At 39.8% G+C, this 20,137-nt stretch overlaps 1 protein-coding gene across 1 annotated transcript in view; it reads left to right on the forward strand.

Moving 5' to 3' along the window:
* morgue (modifier of rpr and grim, ubiquitously expressed) overlaps positions 1–11,158 on the forward strand; it is a 93,048-nt gene extending 81,890 nt beyond the window's left edge. The window contains exon 11 of the transcript XR_010858316.1: positions 11,043–11,158. The gene's annotated coding sequence lies outside the window, so the exon portion shown is untranslated. The remainder of the gene's footprint in view (positions 1–11,042) is intronic.
* The last annotated feature ends 8,979 nt before the right edge of the window (positions 11,159–20,137 follow it).

Here is a 20,137-nt window from a genome sequence, read left to right on the forward strand (position 1 = left end):
AGAACCACATTCTCGGAGAATACGTAAACTAAAAATCATTGGAGAATCGGGATGAGAAATAAAATAGAGAATATCTTTCGTCCTATGATAGACTCGAACCCAGGCCATATGTGTAGCAACTTAGAATTTATTATATTATTATTATTATTATTATTATTATTATTATTATTATTATTATTATTATTATTATTATTATTATTATTGGTGCTATCACTTGTGCCGTGTCTTTAGTTTCGTGATTGGTATGGGTTTCTGTGGAGCAAGAGCCCGTGCCGGCATAAGGCCAGGGTATTCTAGAATGAGAAGAAGTGTCTTGGGCATGTTTTCATTCCAATGAGGGCACTGGGGCATCATGTTGAAAAAAAAAAAAGTGTCGTTCTAACCAGCACAGAGCAGAAAGACCCTTCTGGCACGGAAACAATAGGACAAACAACGTTTGGGAGACGAGAAACAACACCAAAAAACGAAGGGAGATGAGAAACAACACCACAAAACAACGAAAAGCAGGTGAAACAACCAAGCAAGGATTGCTTGCCTCGGAGCAAATTTGCAGCCGAGTACATAAAACGCTTGAGATAATAGCCCCCAGGAGGTGTTCCAGGGGGCGGAAGGGGGTTAGGGGGGGCGGGGGAATTTGGGGGAAGGGTGTGGGCTGCAGTCAGCTTGACCCCCGAGTAAATAATAACGAGAGGCGAATCACTAAAGGGCGTCGTTTAGAGTCCCACAGTAATTGGGACCCCTCCTGGATACCTGGCGTATCTCAATTACCTCTTCTTCTTCTTCTTCTTCTCGTAAGGAGTCGTCCTCTCTTCCCCCTCGCTGTCCCAAAATATACTTGGACAGGAAGGGATTATCTTGCTGCAAATGACAGTGATTACCATGCTTTGTGGCTGTATCGTTTTGTAGTGTCTTGGGTTTTAGGGACATGGACCCCCTCTCTCTCTCTCTCTCTCGTTCCCTTAATCTCTCATGCATGCTTGCTTATTCCGTCTTAATTTGGGCCGGCGCCCCCATTTCCTAAAGTGTCTCTCGGTGCGGGCATATATCATCTTGCGATTTTGGGGGAGGGAAACGCACGCCACTATGGCGTGGCTTTGTGACACTGTTTCGCACGAAAGATGCACAAATTTTCTGGTTTTAAAAAGGTTTTAGGCTGAGGTAGACCGTCTTGGTATCTGGGGAAAGAAATACTAAGTCCATTTCATTCAGAGATTTGAGGAATGACGACATACTTTGTGTTTATAAACGTCACAAGTTAGAGGATATGAGTTAATCAAAATCGTGGTTTCCTACAGAAGTTGAGACGACCGCAGCCTATACTGCTATTTCCTCTGAAGTTAATTTGAAGCTAGATTTGTAAAAGCTTCTAAGAGAATGAATTGGTTGAAGCTTCTAAGAGAATGAATTGGTTGAAACTTCTAAGAGAATGAATTGGTTGAAGCTTCTAAGAGAATGAATTGGTTGAAACTTCTAAGAGAATGAATTGGTTGAAATAAAATGAGATAAAGGCTAATTTTAACCATATTTAATCTACAAACATACCAAGACTTGAAAACTACCCACAGTATTGAAATAGAGAATCAAATCCACAGCTATGTATGTGTACATATATTTAAAGATAAATCTCTTCAGAAGAGACCTTTCGGGAATCTGTTTGATTCCCATTTCCAGTTTGGAAAGGGGGAATCGAACAGATTCCCGAGAGCTGTCTGCAGAAATTTGTTTTTGAATATGTGGACCCATACATAGCTATGGAATTGTGAATCGTTTCTCCTTTTCAAGATTAATTCTACTGTGATGTTTCTCAAGTCTCGGTATCTGTTTGTAGATTAAATATGGATATAATTAACCTGTATCTCACTTTATTTGACAATGAACTGAAGAGAAAGGTGGCTGCATCTCCATTCGTATACCAAACAATTCATTCTCTTAGAAGCTTTTGCAAATCGAGCTCCAAATTAACTTCAGAGAAAACAGCAGTAGGCTGCGGTTGTCTCAACTTCTGAGTAAAACTGAATGAAATGCAGTGCAGTCCATTCCTAATATGGTTGATTGCTTGTCCATTAGAATTTCACCCGATTACAGCTGATTTCAGCATTGTGAAACACTTTGTAGCTTTACTGTAATTTATTTTTATTATTTTTTTCGTTTATGATTTCATTTCTGTTATATTTTTCTTTTCTTGTTTATTTATTTTTTCTAAAACCTGATTCCTTCTTTCTTCATTTCCTGTAACTTTCTGTAATGTTCTATGAAAGCTTCTAGAATTTCAACTCAATGGCCCCCTATGGTGGGCTTGTTCCATATGAATAGGGGCTCTTTACCTTCTGAATAATAACAATTACTGAGTTCTCACTTTTTAAAACACTGCCAGTCTATGTGAGCTAGGAATGGAGTGTTTGTGGGAGCCAGTAGATCAACCTCTGCTGATTCACCAGCAACCACTTCCTGGTTCCCCCAGGTCCAAGCTTGGGTGAAGAGGTTCCTGTGCGCGTATCGTACGTGTAAAAGTTTGGTCTCTGGGACGTTCGGTGACTGCGCAGGGGCCTTTAAACCATACAGAATCTGTGGCTATCCTCTCTCAGGAGTTCTGGGGAACCTTCAGAAGTTATTTGTAGACATTACTTGAGGTTCTTTGCAGTGTCCCTTCCATGGGCCCTGGCTGCAACCCCTTTTACTGTGCCTCCATTCATATTCTCTGTCTGCCATGTTGCTGTCCACCCTCTGCTAACAATTGATTCATAGTGCAACTGCTTTGAGGTTTTCCTTCTGTTACACCTTTCAGACCTTACTCTCAATATCCTTTCCAGCTCTGAATGACTTCATAGGTCCCAGCACTTGGCCTTTGCCTAAATTCTATAATCCATTCTATATTCCATCTTCTTTTGACAGGGGCTGGCATAGGGCCCTGCCATCCAAACATCATTGTCATATAGCTTTTTCTGTCTAGCTCACTCAAGTTTCTGAAGAGATCAGACCAGTGAATTCTTGTTGTAGTTGATGGTGCTACAACTGACCATATCCCTCTCTCTGATGGCGTCATGTAGGAAAGCCTCCCGCCATTGTCATTCGCGTGCAGATGATTCTACTCTTTGTAATGCATCCTCCTTCCTTCTTATCTCTCTTCAAATGCCAAATTCTCTTGCTTGAAAATGGATTAGGATGAAGGTGAAAAATCTGTTTTCTTTTTATGATTCTTTGTTATTCCATTGATAATTATACAGTGTCATATATAATATATATATATATGTTCATTCATTCCTGTGTCATTCCTTCTAACACTTCTGTGTACACCTGATTCACTAACCTTTTATCTTCCATTCTCTCCACTTGACCAGACCATTCAAAATACTGTTATCCATCCTTTCACCTACATTAACCTTACCACTTCTACAGCTTGCTATGTTTACCACTGTTTAAACTGTTATGTTTCAACAGCTTCAGTATTTTCTGATTTCATTTTATGCATTTGCAACACTGCGCTACCATAAAGGAGAGTTGGCTCATCAATGTCCAGGTTCTTGTATGAAAGAGTTGTTGCTTTTGTCCCACCATTGATATTAACACACTAATCACCTTAGTTTCCATTTGCTAGTTTTTGCAGTTTCTGTTCACTATCATCAATTACTGTATAATCTACAAACATCAGCAGTTTCACAGTCCAATATGGTAGACTTTCTGATACTACAACTTTGCACCTTCATATAATTTCCCTTTTTTTTTAATTCTTGGAACACTTAATCCATAGAAAGTTTAATAAACTAGTCAAGGAAGCCTAATATTTAAAACTCAGGCTACTTTAACACCAAACCAGTCACTCGCCGGTCTAGATACACTAACAAAGACTTTGTTTCCAACATAAAAATCTATTCATCACACACAAGACCTTCTTTTTCATGCAGTCGGTTCCAGCACCTTCACACTGCCGTTATCAGCCTACCATAAGCTTATCCTTAAAGACATTCTCCTTATCTCTCAAACTTCTTATATATCTGTTCCAAAATAAAAAGAAATATTGGAAGGTTTTTGGTCTGTATCTGAAAATGCCTTTGCTGGTGGCTGTTTGAGAATGCAAGGTGGAAATACAAGTGAGATTGAGTGGCTGACCAGAGCTAGTAAGGTATATGTAGAGGTGGGAAGGTTCCAGAGGAATTTATATGCAGTATTGCCAGTAGCAAGAGCATATTTGTGGCTGTCTGAGAGAAATATAAGCTAGTAAGGTATATTCAGAAGTGGGAAAGATTCCATAGGAAATTATATAAAATACTACCAATAGCAAAAATATATTTCTATATTTCTGGTCTTTCATTTAGCTGAGACAAGCAACTCTGAGCCTGCTCAGTGCCCGGAGCGGTGACCAAATGCAAAAAATCTATGTGAACACGTCTCATACACATGTATTTGTGTACCCACACATAACATCTTCACATTCATCACACTCCTTGGACAAATGACCTTGATAGCCCCCCAAAATCAATCACATTAAAGCACATATTCAAAATATCCATTAATGATGACAAACAGTCCGCCTCACAGCGGCCATCAGTCACTTGACAGTTCCTGACAGTCATTAAAGGAAAAGTATAATTTACGAATGACATTTATTAATATGTTTTCGAAAATGTGTCGGCCATTAGCGAGCTTACGAAGATGATAGATGGGTATCATTTGCTAGGGGTAGATAATTATTATTATTATTATTATTATTATTATTATTATTATTATTATTATTATTATTATTATTATCACTCAAGTTAATGACAGTAATTCAACTTCAATGGCAGTTAATCTTGAAGAGCATTTAAGTGAATAATAACAAAGATTAATAACAAAAATTAATGACAAACAAGTTAATGAAATTGTAAATTACCGCGGAGTTAATGACGTAATCAGTTAATGAGTCCAAGAGATTAATGACCACAAAAATGAGTGATAATTAGGTGACTGAATGCCGCCAAGGTTAATGATCACAGGATTGTTATTGATAATTGGTTGATGATGAAGTTAAATACGCTGATTATCACATCATTGAATGATAGCCGAGGTTAATGAATGTGTTCAAAGGTTAATGGAGAGAACGGTTAATGACTCCAAAAGACTGTTAACTGCAGAGGTTAAATTATTAACCAAAACAGTAAATAATTACAAAGTTAAATAACTGCGAAGATTAATGATCTAGAAAGTTAACAGATTTCTAGGGTTAACGACAGTACGATTAAAACGTCTTAATCGGTTAATAACAGCAATTGATAAATGCTCAGGTAAGTTAATTACCGACCAGTAAAAGACAAAGTGTTAATAATGATCGAGGTTAATTACAAGAAAGTTCATTAACCGAGATATGATTATCAATTAGGTTAAAGATGACCTCTTTAAGAAACGCACAAGGTTAATGAACTCATTAACCGAAGGGAATTAGTATAGCTGGTAATGGAGAGATACAATTACAGTGTTTTTTTTTTTAGAGAAATAAATTGTCAGTTTCTTTTCGGTTGTACCTCGTTAGTGACAACTTAACTTCGTGATCTGCTGCCGTCAATCTACCACTGAATGGGGTTCAAATGATTGCCCACCCCGTCAGCCTCACCCCTCCCTCCCCACAACTGCCCCTGCTGTCAAGCAAATGAAATTGTCCACGGGCGGCGAATGGTTATTGAAGATGCCCCACTGACGTAGCACTAATAATAATAATAATAATAATAATAATAATAATAATAATAATAATAATAATAATAATAATCTCACTTATTAAAAAAAATAAATTGATAATAACACAAATAATATACATACTGCCATTAAAATATTTAGCTGACATCGATGATTCACTCAAAAAATTTGTTTTTTTTTTCTTCACCAATCATGTTATTTCTGTTGCCAAAACAGTAATAATCATTATAACCACACCAATTATTATAACCACACCGGCTCTTTCGAAATTTTAGCTCAAGAATGAGACCTTTGTGTACTGCAATTCACATCTTCAAAGCCATTTCTGTCACGCCAATGTCTAAACACAGTCTAATTTTCAATTTTTTTTGTCACAATCCAGTCTCTTAATTGTCAGTTCTGTTGATAAAATTTTTGTATTTCTTCACTTAAAAGAAAATATTTAAAAATCTCTTCAGGTTGCAGTTGACGTTTGCCAGTTACAATGACAAACTCACGCTTTCGTATGTCTTCACTTGAATAAAAAAATAAGAAATGACAGAACTTGACAAATCAGGATGCGAAGAAATCACTTTACCCAAACACCAGTTGGACCATCACAGCTTATAAGGCATCAGTGACTCCATTCACAAGATCTCATTAACCAACTGCTCCAGTATGGAAGTCAAGTTTTCTGTAGAAATGATCCAGTTTGTCTACAGAGTCCTTTGGTTATATTTGCTGTTTATTTTCAACAACCGACACTTTTAATAACCCACAAACGGCTCCATTCACAAGATCTCATTAACCAACTGCTCCAGTATGGAAGACAAGTTTCCAGCAGAAATAAACCAATTGTCTGCAGAATCCTTCAGTTAATCTGCAAATGGCTGTTTACCAAGAAAAAATTTTTATGCTAGGGGGGTTAAGCTACACATGTAGGGGAATACAACCCCCCCCCTTCCCCTTCCCCAAGGGAGAAGGGTCCTCTGGGGAGATGTTTAGGGGAAGGGGGTCCCAGGGTACCCCCCCTTAAGGGGGGTTAGGGGCCGTTGCATTAGAGGGATAAGGGAAGCTGTTGTGGACACTTACCTCTGGGCAGGCGCCGTGCGATGGACTTCACTCTCATCTCCCCGAGGTATAGGAGAGGCTTGTGACTTGTGAGAGGTAGGAGAGAGGAAGAGGGAGAGGAAGAGGAAGAGGAAGAGGTGCAGGAGGAGGAGGAGGAGGAGGAGGAGGAGGAGGTGACGCTGGAGGAGACCCACACGACGTCAGGAGTGTCGACGCAGCGCCTGAAACACGTCGGATGGAAGAAGAAGAAGAAGGAGAGAGAGAGAGAGAGAGAGAGAGAGCCAGGGGCGGCGGGCGGACGGACGGACGGGCGGCTAAAACCTTTAGGGGGCTTCCTTCTCCAGCGGCGGCGGCGGCAGCGGCCGGAGATATACACAAGACAGACAGACAGAGAGAGAGAGAGAGAGAGTGAGGGACAGAGAGGGGAGACACTCTTGGCAGAGACAGGTCCCACTGTCTCAAGACAGAGGTACCACTGCTATCATGAAACATCATTATGCCATCATGAGTCCAGGGGAGAGGGGGGCGGCGCCCCTCCTCCCCCCTCCCCGACCCGCCCCCTCTCTCTCTCTCTCTCCTTAACCCCTCCCACCAGCCAATCACAGCAGACCAGAGACACCAAGGGTTATGGAACGCATTTGGCGATTGGGTAAGGGAGAGATAAGCCACGCCCTTGGGGAGTTAGGGGTGGGGTTTTGGACGCCCCCGCCCCGCCCACCACCACCACCACCAAGAACTTCTGCTGTATAAATGCTGCTGTGTCCCTGCTGTGTCCTGGCCGTATTGATCTCTTTCTCACAGACACACACACACGTATACGCCTCGACTCTCTCTCTCTCTCTCTCTCTCTCTGCTTCTGCTGCTGTGGTTCCTTCTCATTCTTCTTCTTCTTCTCCTTCTCCTTCTGGAGGAGTTCCTTAGCTCCTTCTTGAAGGTTTATATACTCTCTCTCTCTCTCTCTCTCTCTCTCTCTCTCTCTCTCTCTCTCTCTCTCTCTCTCTATTGATATACACAGTTATTTCATTTGGGAATCATAAGATGTTTTATGACGTTCTGCATTACTATAGATCATATTACCTGGAGAGAGAGAGAGAGAGAGAGAGAGAGAGAGAGGAACCAGATTAGCTGAACAGCAGCAGCGCCAATATGCTGTAAATGCTTTGCTTTGCTGTCGAACTCCTCCAACGTTCCAGAGGTTCTTTATTCCTCACACCTTTGGACTATGGAACAGCCTCCCTAATAATAATACTCTTTGGAAGCCTGAGTTTCAAAAAGGGTCACAGTTAGGACCTGAAAGTGCTCGAGATCAAAGTCATATGTAAATATTTACCAGTGAACAAGTTATGCACAAGAATCTTGTGGGTTTCTCTTTCCAATAATAATAATATTGTAATAATGATATTTCAAAGCACAGCTCCTGAAACTATAGTCCTTTAGTCAAGTGATTTTAAACTGTAGATTAGTGTGGCCTTATGCCAGCACCAACGCCCCATGCCCTCATGCCCTAAGGGGCCCAGGCTTAAGTGGGAGTTAAATCTTGAAGGGGATATGAAAGCTGATGTGGAACTCTGGACTATTATTATTATTATTATTATTATTGAATAAAAAGTAGAAAAAATGAAACGACCTCTCTAACAAATTATAACATTTAATGAATACATAATTTCATGACTGGCAATGGCATTAACCAAAGCTTATGAAGACTGTGAAAAAATAACCATTCACACATCTTTCAGACATTCATTCCTTCCGCCATTTTAGCACTGTTAATTCAGCTCCTTTTAGCAATACTATTTTCTCTTCTTGAAAATAAGTAGTGTTTGTGTCGCCTCTAATATGACGTCATCAGACACAGAAACCCTCGGACTCAGTAACTGTGATGGCTGACCTTCCTTGTGGGAAGTTTTTCATCTATATCCCAGTGCTTCCAGAATTCAGACGAGTTTGAGGCAAATCAAATACGATCTTCATGAAGTACAGTGAAGCAAGATTATGTAGGTGCAAGAAGGTCGTCTGTTCAACTGGAATTTTATCAGCAAAACTGCAAATAGTAGCATGGCGCCCCATATATTCAACAAGGAGTTAGCCTAATATAGTCCTGATAAGGATTCGAGTCCTGTGAATGCACAGCGTTTCATATGAGGTCACTTGAGATATCCATTTCTACCTTTAAGGAGAGTATATATTAGCTTTGCACTGACCTAAACTTGGGGGCTGGGTCCTTGCCTAGTTGTGGGGGCTTTGCCCCCATATTTGCCTATGTGTAAGGACCCTGCATGCCCGGGTCCTTACTTACAGGCATAGACCCCCACCTAACCTAACTTGGGGCACTGTAAATGAATAGTGTGTGTATGTGGACTAATTCTTTTCCATTTCAGATATACTTCAGGCTAGATTAGGTACTGTAGTCTTTAAGTGTTCAGTTTCAAATGATGCTGTAGAATTATAATCTAGGTCTTGAGTTATGTCACTTACTGGCCTAATTGCCAGTCATTCAAGTTGTTGGTTAATTTTTCTTCAGGAATTAAGTGAGGCAGTACCCTAGGCCATCGTATATCTGTTCTTGAATGAAAATGTCTACTGCAGCTAAATCCTGAAGTCTTGATTATTGTACGTTACGCAGAAATTTTTTATTTTGTAATGGGCCTATAAGTCCCTGCTCTAGTATAGGGTACATCTCGATTTCTATATGAAGTTTGTTTTCCTTATTAGGAAGCACAGTGTTTCAGAGAGTCTCTGTGATCTTGTTAACCTGCGAGGCTAATGCCTTTTGAGCTCAAGTTTTTTGCCAAAATGACTGATTTTCACTTATCTTTTTAATGTCTATCCTCAAGAAGCAAGCAGGCTTACAAGTATTGGTTACAGTTGCCATAGAGGAAACTCATTGCTCTCTCTGATGATGGATTGAATCGAAGTTTCTTGAATTGTAAAGAAACTAGCAGAGAGAGTAAGCAAAAGGTTCAAGTTGTGGTTGAAGAAATGTTAGATGTATTTACAGCTCAGGATGTTAGTGAAGAGTATCCTAGCAAAGCTAAGGAAATTACCCAAGTAAATTGTAAAAAATTACCCAAGTAAGTTGTAATGGTAAGTGACAACAAGCGAGCATTCTTACAAACATTGTCAGCCAAAGAAAAAACAGATTCTGGTTCTTCATGGTGGAAGGAGATGGGTTTGTTGTATATACAGGTACCAGCCATCATTTTTTTTTGTGCTTAATGCCAGTCCTATCTTTGTAATCTGTTGTCAAGCATCATGGCAGTGTTGTAAGCTCAGACAATACTTTTATGTGGACAACCTTACCTACTGAATGGGCTAAAACTTTACTTTAGTTGAGCAGCCAGCTTCCTGCCAGTCATCAAGTGGGACAGGTTCCTCTTACAGAAATAGACGTAACCTTTCCCATAATGCCAAGTCCTGACCTATCCAGATCTTACCTACCTAACTGAACTCCAGACCTTTAATGCGCCATTCATGTGAAAATAATTGAGGGGCAGTAACTCCCCAATTGTTTCCTCAGATGCATTCCTAATTCCCTTTGGTTCTTGAGGTAACCAGAACTTTTGGAATCAACCTCCTTTCAGAGAAAATCTTGAGACGAGATATTTTAATACTCTTTGAGAATTGTGGTGTGAGAATCATCTCCCAAGGTTGAGGAGAGTAAAGATCTCCATCAAAGAAATTTGGAGATTAAAAGCAGTGCAGGTGATGTTGTTTTAGCCCTAGCTCCTTGACTTGTTGCCATCGTTGGGTGACCTACAAGAAGGAAATTAAGGAACAGTGTCCTAGGGAATACCCAGGGGAGGCCAGGGGACATTCAGTAGTTCCTTTTTCTCATGGGGCAAAGCTCGTCGAGTCCTCTTACCCTTGATCACAGACGTTGAGAAGGCCCGTCCCATAAGAGCTTCTGCCACTGCTTGCAAAAGCAAAATGCAGGAGTGGTGCACGGACTTTAATAATTAAAATAGGCCTATCTCCATATTAGTCGTTACAGGACAATCGTTTTGTTCGTTTGGGATGTTATGTTGCATCACGCAATGTCATTGCACATTTTTGTCATAAGTGAGACATTTACATTTCATGTCTTTGAGTCATTTATTTCTTGTGCCTTTTGTCATTGCACAAATTCAGTCCTTTAATTATGCCATCTGCTCTCCTTAAAAGTGGTGTGCGTCTCAATTCTGAATCTGACGTCACAAAACATAGAAACTTAAATAATTCTTTTGAGGTGACTTACCATTTTTCATAATATTTGAACATGTTAAAAGTTTTCATACAATCGTAGAGCCATTTAAAAAAAATCCTTACACTCTCTCTCTCTCTCTCAGGTGGGTGCCATTTTTCATTTAAGGGTGGCATGCTGAAGCCAAAACAATGACCAACATGCAACATTTCAGAGCCTGTTGGAAACGAATAGCATTTGTTTTCTCCGCTTAACATAAACCAAAGGTAGGTGAGTATACTATTTTGTGCAAAACCAAACTCCTACATGTTAAATGTCCTTGCAAATATTATAGGAACTGCAGTGCCAACTACTACTAGTAGTGTCACAGGACCGAATTTCCCAGAATTGTCCTCTCGATTAAAATATTTATGAAGGCGTGCTGGAGCATGTAATAGGTTTAAGGTTGTATTAGCCCTGCTCAGAAAATCATCATGTTGAGCATTGCATTAGTATATAATAACTGCGTAACACATTCAGACATTTACCCTTTAAAAACTTTCAACAAATCTTGCTAATTCTGTTACTCGATTCAATGAAGAGAATTTAAAATAAGAGATTAGTCACCATATGCTAAATTTTCTTGTATGCAATGACACTGATAGTTTCCTGAAAATTATACGCATCCCCGTGAGAAAGAGGAACTACTGACATTGTTCCTGAGTTGACTTCTTGTAAGGCCGCCGTGACAACAAGCCAAGGATCTAGGGGGTGAACCCTGACCAGGTCCCTATCATTCTTCTTCCCTGATGTAAGGTCAGGGGTCTTCCTGACCCTGTTGAGTCTTATAGTCGGGTTTCAGCTTAGAATGGAGGTGAGGGGAGGATAGATGGACACTGAAGTTGGTCCTCCTCCTCTCTTGCTGCTGTGAAAGTTATGCCTGTCAATTTTTGGGCTGTGTGGCAGCTACAGGTGATGAACCCCTGGGTAGTCTGTTTCCTTCTAGGTGGTTATAGTCTGCCCTTGAAGGGCTAATGCCCTCTCCTTTATCAAACCAATCCTATTTCCTTCTTATACCACAGGATTGTCCATATCTCTCATTCTTTGTCAGCAGTGAGGCTCAGACATTACTGGAGGACAGTGGAAGTTGTAGACAACTAGTCTTCAGGCTGGTGGACTAGGCATTATCCTCTCACCTGTAAATGCATTTCTTCATCCAACTCTGTAGAGGGTGGAAACCTCAAATTCTGTGTTGTCCTATGTTAGAGATTGAAACTTCATGGTTTTGTTAGATCTGGAGGAAGCATTTCATGTACCTGCAGGACTCCTGGAAGTACCTCCCTGTCTGTGACAAGTCTGCCAGATTCCCCAAAAGAGGCCCTGTGGTTTGGACTTTTGGCTGCCTGAATCTGTTCATGTTAGTGTTCAGAGTCGTGTCTGTTCAGTAATATTCACTCATGATGTTTGTCAAGATACCTCAGTGACTTGTGTCGAGACCAGCATAAAGACATGCTGATTGAGGGTCTGTTCTGCTGACTCTCAGATCAGCGAGTTCAGGGGGGGTACCAGTACAGTTCTTGTCTCAGCAGAACAACCAGATCAGCTTTGGCAGATCGTATCGGTTACCTCTTGTCCTTGGAGAATCCGTTGTTTCTAGTGCCCATCCACTTGTGGTAAGTTCAGCGATATCTGAAGCAGCACTCGTTGCCTGCCTCCAATCCTGACATTCCCTGTGGCCCTGAGTCAGGAAGTGAAGTTAGATTTTGTATGACATGAACTCCTTGTGGGAGTTCCACTGATCTCCCCTTCTCTAGAGATGCCTCTGTTGTTGTATGCACTGAAGGGGGACTGGTATGCATACTAGGTAACCTGATTCTTGTTGGGGTGTTGAGTCAAAAGGATTCTCACACGCAGATGAACGTTCTCGTAATGTACACAGCACTGTAGGCTCTGCAAGCATTTCAGGATTTGTTGATGGGTCACTCAGTGATAACAAAGAGCGACAACAAACTGCGGTGTCACGTCTACAAGGGAAGTACAATCTCTACCTCCCTTTGCAGGTTATTAAGGCAGGTGTACAAGTGGGTCATTTGCATGTTATCCAGCTTTTGTCCGGATGCATCTCAGGCAGGGGAGCTCAGTTCAGAGACAGAGTGATCCCTGACCAGCAGAAAGGCTGTTTGAAGTTTGTGGAACCACGGTGATTGTTGTGTTCATTATGTGGCTACATGGGAGTTTCCAGTGTTTTGCTTTCTATTGCCAGACCCCTGGGCTACATAGGAAGACACCTTCCAGTACCCCTGGGACAACCTCGCCGTGTATGTTGGTCAGCCCGTTGACTGATCAACAGCGTGTGGTGGCTCATCATTTGCCAAAGAATAAGTGGTTAGTTAGTTATAAATGATTTGTTTAACCACACCTCTGAACTCTTTTAGGGTTCTTCTCGGGCTGGGAAAAGAAGGGGGGAAAGAGTACATAAAAAAAATTAAGTAGTTAACTAAATAAATAAATAATAAAAAAGGGGAATTAGAAAAAAAACAATCGAGAAAAATAGAAAAAAAAGGAAATTATATTTTACTTATCAATTTAATTTTTGTTTAGGGAAGAAAGTAGTATTATTAATTGAAAAAGTTATTACCTTCTGCTAGAATATCACTTTATTGATTTATTTTGTAAATAAGTCTTTCTTTCATGATGCCATCTGGGACAGTCAATCAAGATGTGTTTGATTGTTACAGGGATGTTACATCTTTCACAAAAAGTTATTGGGTTGTGTGTGCTGGAGTTGACATCAGATGACCATGTGTGAGTCTGGAGTGTCCTATTCTGAGTCTTGTTAAAATAACCTCGTTGATTCTTTGCTTTTGGGTAGAAGAATGCCATTTTTTAACTTCGTTCCTTAATTTGTTTTAGTTTGTTTTGTGGGGGTATATTTGTCCAATCATTTTGCCAAATCCCTATAAATTAAGGGTTTAACTGATGCTAGCCAGTCTAGTATAGGTGCTTTCATAGTAGTTGAGGATTGTACAAACCAATTTTGCAGCTCCTATCTGCTTTCTCATTCCCCTCAATGCCTACATGGGCTGAGATCCAACAAATTTGAATTTGAAGGCCGTTTGTAATTAACTGATGTACTTCCCGTTGTATACTTTGGACAAGGTGATTATTTGATTTAAATGATCCTATTGCTTCAATTGCACTTCTTGAGTCGCTCAATATGGTGCTGAAGAATTCCTTTTTTTGTTAGAATCTTGAGAGCCAATTGTATGGCTGTTAATTCTGCTGTAAATACTGATGATATTAGAGGAAGGCCCATTGGATAGTTTTATCACTTGAATAGGCTGATGAGCCTCCACCTTCATTTTGGATCCATCTGTAGATTATGAAGGGATTACCCTTCCCGTCTTGTGTGTTCCATGGCATGTTGACGATACATTTCTGTGTTGGACATATATATTTCTTTTTGAAAGATATGATAAATATGTGCATAGTTTGCCCTTTTTAGTGTCCATGGTGTGACCGGATTTATTTCTTGGGTAAATTTGCAGGTATCATGTTATGTAAATTCAATAGATGATTAGTTTTTTTAGTAAATGAGTTTTGATTTGGGTTATTATTTGTATTTTGATTGAGAAATTTATTTGATGCAGGAGATGTGCCTGCTTGAAGGGATAAGCCTCTTCTTAAAGTAATTAGATCTCTGTAATATTTTAGAGGCAGCTGGCCTGCCTCTGCTAGGACAGGAGCAGTTGGAGATGGCGGGAGGCTCCTGTACGCCTCACGTACTCCCTCGTGATGTAAAGCATCTAGAGATTTTAAAGTTGTTTCTGAGGCAGTTGAATAAATTGGACAGCTATAATTTATAACTGATAGTACTGTTGCATTGTATAACATTAACATTGTGTCTCGTCCTGCACCCCATTTGGTGTGTGAGATTTTCTTTAATAAAGTAAGGGCTTTAGATCCTTTGGCTTTGATATATTTGACATGATCTTTCCAATTTAAATGTTGGTCCAAAAAGTACCCAAATATTTAACACTATTGCATGTTTATCTCTTCATTATAAAGATATAACTTAATGGTTTGTTGTTTCAACCATCTTTTGTCTTTGAAGACAATGCCATTTGTTTTGTTACAGAACAACTTGAAGCCTACGGAATTGAGGTCCAAGTGGTTATATTTTTGTTGCTGTATTAAGTATTCTTTGAGCATGTCTCTCAAAGAATAACTTGAATAATAAATTACAAATCATCCACATACAAACTATTTTGTACACCCTCAGGCAGGTTCATAGTAATGTCTCATCTGTGCCAGAAGCAAATAAGATGCAGCTCAAAACACTGCCTTGGGGATACCCTCTCTTGTACGTAACAATTTGAATATGTATTTTTTCTATGCGTACTTAGAATGTACGATTTGTTAGAAAATTGTGTCATATTGGAAGGTGACCTGGAATATTGGACCTGTGGAGTTTGTGCACTTAATATTGTATCTCCATGTGGTATCCAAATCTGTTGTATCTGCTTATCAGGGCACCATAAGAACTTTATTTTAGGCTGACATATCTTCGGAAGCCACTTGCACTTCATACTGGAGACTATCCGACATCATTTATCAGAGGCTCTTCTTGCTCGGTTACACAGGAAACGTCAGGTATTATCAGGTCTACAATGGACGTCTACAGGCGGAGTGGTCCATCTCTGTTGGCTTGTGTCGTCAGTGGGATAGCCATCCAGTTGGAGCCACTCTTCGATTGCAGAGTTCTCATCTGTTCCGGCTGAGACGTGCTCCTCTCCATTTCTGCGATGAACGGCTACCTCTCACCCCTTTCCCAGGTCTTCCAACTAAAGGGCTTGAACCTCCAAGCCTTGATTGACGTTTCCTTGCTCACGAGGTCCTCTTGAGTAGTCTTGCCCACCTTGTAAGCCCAGGGTTTTAGAGTGGGATGTTATTCCCCTTCTTGTGACCTCGACTATACCATGCCATATGGATTAAATAAAACACTCTCTAGCTATGTAAATTTATTGATCTATCTGCTGAATAAACTCACTGCCTTACATAAGGTAATTACTGCATATAAAGTGTACAAAAGAAAGGGGAAAAGATCAGTGGAAGTAGTACAATACCATAAATATTCTTTCCAGTACCAGACACCCAAAAAAGTATTTTACTGTACGAGAGGCTCTTGTGGCGAGCCACTGCTAATCTCGTCGTAAAATGCACGAATTTTCATAACCTCTCTTATTTCAGCACGAAAAATTACATAGAGGGATACCTACAAGTATTAATAACTGATCCATAACAGGAAAACTTGGAAATGTATCTTTGGAAACGTAATCTCGAACACTTATTGCACAAAGAATATTAATGGAGAACAGAAAGTCAGGAAGGAAACTATCACAGTAATTGGTGAACTTCTAGAAACGAGCGAAAGGCTCCAACTCCGAGCCGCTAATGCCGCTTGCGGCGAGAAAGAGATTTAAGAGTGAGCAAACTTTCTCGGCGTCTGAAGAAAAGGCCGTCGACGAGTTGGGCCGCCAGCGACTCGTTTCTAGAAGCTGAGGTTTTCGAAATTAAAGCTTAACAGTGACCTAAAAACTAAGGGATTGACTGCCGTATATATACATATATATGCCCTATTTAACTGCCAAACAATTGACTATATCGTGAAGGTATTGAATATACTGTAGAGTGTACTGTTAAATGATTGCATACAAAATCTCTTCATGCAAAATGTTGCCGAGTTCAAATCACCTAACAAAATACCTATATAGCTGCGCAAGGAGCTTCCTAATGTAAAAAAAAAAACCTGAATATAGACCCTAAAGAAAACAAACCAAACTGTTATAATCTTACCCACAGCACTTGTTATATTGCTATTACTATTTTCACTTAATGTCAGACCACCGGCTGGCTTGTAGGAAATCTGTTCTGTTTAAAAACTACATTTTCATGAAAAATCAACTGCTGTATGTATGAATAATTATACATTTTTATGTACACAAATAAGCCACCATACGACCGAGGGCGTTCTATTGTCTATACAACCATCGGGCAAGCCCAAACCATTAAAATGGGTAAAATTGTGCCTATAACATATCGTGTTACAATTTAACTCATCATACTCAAATCTAAATCGGCTATAATTTGCAAACTGGAAATACTATATTTTCAAAACAAAACACACTGCTGGTAACAGCTTCTATAAAATAAAGTTTGATTAAGCCAGCATTTTATGTTGCTCTGTAAAGCCAAATGACAGAAGAGACGTAGCAGAAATGTTAAGCGACTTCATAAAGCGTTACAGTTTGGTTACGAGTTCCCTGTAGTCTGGAAATACGATTCATACCAAGATAATTGTCTACCAGCCACTTACTACTTCACACAACCCACGTGTCTACCATATTGAAAATTTCAGAAGAGCAAAATCTCGTATTCCAATTTCTTTGTAATATCAATATTTCATAAAAATTCTGTTATCAGATTTATGTAGCTCGTATTGTGCAAAGCTGCTAATGCATGAGAAAAATTGGATCACTGGAATAATTAATATTATGTTGGGGTTTAATGGATTTCTTAAAATTTACATTATACTGGATGAAGTGGCTATTGAGAAATGTTTTAACTTAATCTCTTTAAAAACTGTTCAACTGATAATTTAACAGTTGCTGTTTGGCCCGTGAGTTACTTTGTATGATACATTATTTGGCAAAAGTTCCTGTTTGCCAAATAATGTAACCAAATGAATACACTTGATTCCAGCTTCAACTGTACAACTGAAACTGTAAACAGTTTTTGTTTGTTTTCCAGAGATCGCAGGAAGTACACACGAAGTCTGGATAACTTGATGAGATAGTGGATGATGGAAGATTGGTAGCAGCGCTCAAATTATGACTGACGATAGAGTTGCACGTCTTTTCCTTGAAGATATCATTATCTCCGTACGAAAACAAAATACAGATTACATCTACCAATGGGAGAGCAATAAAAAAAAAACAAGCTGCAATTTCTGCTTCACCAACATCAGGTACGCCTGCAAAAATTTCAGTTGACAATAGCTGCACTTTCTTACAGATTTTACAAGTAGAGCTACGTATGATAACATCTGTTTAGCTAGGCCTTTGCAACATAAGTGTGGGCTGTGACATTACTGATAACTTTGATTCAGGAAGTGCTAAAGATTGCACTTTTAATGAACTTATGGATTTTGGAGGGCAAAAACAATTGACATAGTTCAGTCTGACTAATGGCACATAATTCTCAACTCCTTTGGGGCTGTTTCAATAGGGAACGTTTCTAGGAATGGTCAAGTATCACCAGCTGTTATTTTTGTGCGCTTAACATTTCTGCTAAACATCTGCAGGCATTTTCTTTAGAAGCAATCATCAAACAAAATAAAAACACCCACAATAGTAATGTTTAGTATACTTTAAACCCTGAACCAAATTGCTTTGCAATTTCACCCTCTCCCTGACAGAACACTAGAAAATGATGAACACATTAATTGACTTTTTTTTAGAAAATGAACACATTAATTGAAAAGTCAACAACTGTGTATACAATATGTCACACAAGATACTGTTTCTCGTCATTTTGGGAATAAATTAGTTGCTTAATTTATATGAGCAGTTGAAAAACAAACTGCTTTATATCCCATATTCCTACAAAGAGCTAGTCCTTTCACGAGTCAAGCTGCAATAAATAACGATTTTCTCATCCACTTAAATAGTCATACAACATGAGAGCGATTTTCTTACAATGCACACAAATCCTTAGAAATTTGAGAAAATATATATCACAAGCATCACTAAAGTTTATACATAGCTATACTCTGGGTGATTCACCCTTAACTCTGGTGAAAAATGTGAAGTTCAAACCACTAGCTAGTACGTAGTAAGTTGCCTAAATTAAATGTTGAGACCTCCTTTTCTATAAAAGAGATCTAAGTTTTAAAAGAACTATTTTCTATTTTTCCCTTGTATACAAACCAGAGCCTTTTATATAGGAGTACTCCACAGATGGTTGTTGAACTTGGTAACAAGATTGTTAATTGGTGGTTATGGGGGGAGAGTGAGGGACACCCCTCCCTAGCCTGTCATTAGTCGCTTTTCCATACCTAGAAAAGATGGACAATACTTTAAAGATGAATTTCTTCCTACGGAAATCCAGGAGACTTACTCCTGTGGTGGAAGGTTGACTCTGACAGCTGACTGGAGTTGAACCACGCCTGGAAACGTCATGCTTTTGATTGAAAACGTGAGAAGCGGATGCAACGACTCCTCTAACCTTCTACTCAATCTGCTCGAGATGGTAGGAGGACAGGGAGAGGCTTCCTTCTTTTTCTGTACGAAGAAGACTGGGCTACTGATCTGGGTTGGGGGAAGCAGATTTCATCCCAACTCCACAACCTGAAGGCTTAGCTGCATCCAAAACGTTGCTGCCATTAAGGGTTGAATATATGGGACTCCAACTTCCCTCTTCCGCTGCACGAAGTAATGTGGAGCACCACATCGACCTGGTCCTGAGGGAGATTTCGTTCACTCTAGGAAAGGAGAACCGCAGAATGTTCAACAATGACAATTCAGAGGAGTTAGATGATGTTTGCCATTGCTCCCTGCTCCTGGTTGCATCTTGTTTCTCCATAATGCAAGAACAAATTAGAATACAGTTGCCATTGCTGTTGTCGGAGGAGTCGTGATTGATACCAAGGTGTCTTCTGTGATCGTAAGGGAGTGATTTGCTCGATCGCTGGACGACGGGGAACCTGATCCAAAACGCCACAAGCACATGCAACCCCAGCAGAAGAACTGCTTGCTTCTTGAGTGAACCCTGAAGTAAACCCTTAGGTAAATTCCATACAATAGAGTTCACAATAGGACAGCTGTTGTACCTTCCTGAAGACCATTAGGCTCGCAAAGTGCTAAAAGATCTCCACGACAACTTTACTGAAGGGGTTCTGAAAGGAGAGGGAAAATCGTTTAGAAATAAACCAAAATAAACCGATTCCCTGGAGCAAGCACTGGGTCTCCCATGAAGGAGCTGGTGAATCATATCCATGAGCTCCCCTTCACAAAGTGGATGTGATTGGCGAAGTCGGTGCCAATTGCTCAAATAACCAATCACTGAGATATAACTGCTCGAAGTCATGGTTCACCAACTCGTAGACTTCTCGTGATGATGATTTTAGCTAACGTGTAATCTCGAGAAATCTGGCCAAGATCCATACACTTTCATGTGATCAGTCTAAATGGAACTTACTGC

This window comes from Macrobrachium rosenbergii, chromosome 35 (genome assembly GCF_040412425.1).
Source record: "Macrobrachium rosenbergii isolate ZJJX-2024 chromosome 35, ASM4041242v1, whole genome shotgun sequence".
Taxonomy (NCBI): Eukaryota; Metazoa; Arthropoda; class Malacostraca; order Decapoda; family Palaemonidae; genus Macrobrachium; species Macrobrachium rosenbergii.